General features: G+C 36.3%; 1 pseudogene; it reads left to right on the top strand.

The window, feature by feature from the left end:
* Nucleotides 1-305: 305 nt before the first annotated feature.
* On the top strand, nucleotides 306-1661 carry LOC149220607 (AAA-ATPase At2g46620-like; annotated as a pseudogene).
* Nucleotides 1662-2227: the final 566 nt, after the last annotated feature.

The raw sequence follows: 2227 nt of genomic DNA, 5'->3' as shown, positions 1-2227 counted from the left end.
AATTCTTCACAGCGAAGAACGGGGCTCTTCGACCCACAATGTGTACAAAAATTGAATTGCTCGATGCCCTTTAGTCTTTTTGGTTGTTTGAACAGAGTCGCAATATAAAGTTTTAAAGATTTGACATTGGAAAATACCTATTTCGAAAAAGAGGAAAAAAAATAAGAAACCCATGGCTGCAAGATTGAATTGCGTGGATGATACCCATTTTCATAAAATTGCAGGAGCTTAGGCTAGTCTCTTATAAAGGCTAGTCTCTTATAAATATGGATTCTTTATTTCCTATTTGAGATTTGGATTTGCCAATGGATCCCCTTACCAATTTTTGGTGCTTAATGGGGATCACATTAGTCTTTCAAAACTTAGTCCCTCCCCAGTTTCTGGAAATGTTAAGGAGATGGCTGGAATCATGGCAGGAGAAATGGAAAGCTTACAGGTTTTTCAGGGTGGGGGCCATGAGAGTGGATTATATAATATGGTTAGTACATATGTCAGTACCCTGGGAGGTGTTGTGGATACTCATTATACTAATTTGTATAGTGTTAAGAATTCCAATAATATATTCTTTTCATTAGAGGTAGGTCAGAGCATGAAGGATGTGTTTTTGGGTGCTAGGTTGTGGTGGATACATGAGGTGAAGGAGAAGGATGGTGAGGGTGGTGCAACCAAGAGTTTTATTTTGAAAATCCATAATAGGGATAAGGTTGTTGTCCTGAGAACTTATTCGGGGCATGTTCAAGCTATTGCAGAGGAATTTGATCCTAGCAAGAAAGAGCTCAATATTTATACGAATGACCAAAAATTTGGGAGGTAGAAGTGGACTTCTATGGGTTTCAGGCATCCTGATTGGACTTCTACAGCTTTCAAGCATCTTGAAATTTTCGATACAATTACAATGGAAGAAAATATGAAGAATAAGACTAAGATGAATCTTGATTCTTTTGTTTGTGGCAAGCATTACTATCACAGATTGGGTTGGGCTTGGAAGTACAGTTATTTGTTCTATGGGCCTCCTGGTATAGGAATCTAGAATTATTATAGCTATGGCTAATTACTTGCATTACAATATCCATGACTTGGAATTGAAAAAGGTGAATGGTAATTGGGACCTAAGGATGCTTTTGATGAATACAAGCAATAAGTCTATTATTGTAATTGAGGATATTGATTATTCTTTGGATCTGTCAAAGCACAGTGGCATGAATGATGAAGACAAGAGACATAAGGGGAATGCCATTATGGACATGAAAGTGGCAGAGTTACAATGTCTGGGATGTTGAATTTTATTGATGGGTTTTGGTTTGGCGAGGAGGAAATTACAGTGTTTACTACGAATAATAAAAATAGGTTGGATCCTGCCCTTTTGAGGCCTGGGAGAATGTACATGCATATTTAATTTCCTCACTACACCTTTTTTGCTTTCAAAATCTTGGAAAATAATTATCTGGGTATCAAAGATCTTAACCTTTTTGTTAGGTTGAAGAGGCTTTTTGGGCAGCGGCAGAGGTAGGAGAAAAATTGCTAGCAAATACAAATTTACAGGTCGAGCATTGAAGGCTCTGATTAGCGCTCTACAATCGAGTAGTAGGCGAAGAGGGAATGGTGTTGTGCCCAAGAGGCCAACAAAAAATGGGACTCGCCAATTCGAAATGAAGAATTAAAATAAACCTATATTTCAGTCGACTTCGGAAACTACAGTAACTCTAAGAACTCTATTAAGTAGGGATTCATGACTTTTACGGTTTACTCCAAAATTTGACACGTAGTGACCAGGGTAAGTACTTCGGTGAGGTGCAACCAGCGGAAATATGTTGAAAATAGCAACAAGAAATGCTAAATATAGAAGTGCTAAATTTAGTATTGCTATAAATAACATTTCAGGATACCTTCCTATTTTAGTTAGTACCTGAACTAAAATAAAGTAAAAATTCGAACTTGATCTCAGCAATTGTTTGTAAAATAATTAATTAATTCACCATGAGTTAATTAGTTGTAGAAAATCAAACATGAAGTCTATGTGGCGACATGCAACAGTTTCTCCATTAATTGAGGAATTTATCAATCAGTTAAAGAGATAAGGATGAGTTGTAATATTGAGTTGTAATTAGTTGACTTAGTTAACTGAGTCAAGTCCAGTTAGATTAATTCAAATAGTTTGTTGAATTAATTGTGAGTTCAATTAGTTAATGCATGCATGCATGTAACTGTTGCACTTCAGATAACTAAA

The sequence above is a fragment of the Pinus tabuliformis genome, chromosome Q (assembly GCF_031772625.1).
Source record: "Pinus tabuliformis cultivar Carrire ecotype Pingquan chromosome Q, CPIR1, whole genome shotgun sequence".
Lineage (NCBI taxonomy): Eukaryota > Viridiplantae > Streptophyta > Pinopsida > Pinales > Pinaceae > Pinus > Pinus tabuliformis.
This window is presented reverse-complemented; position numbering and strand designations above follow the sequence as displayed.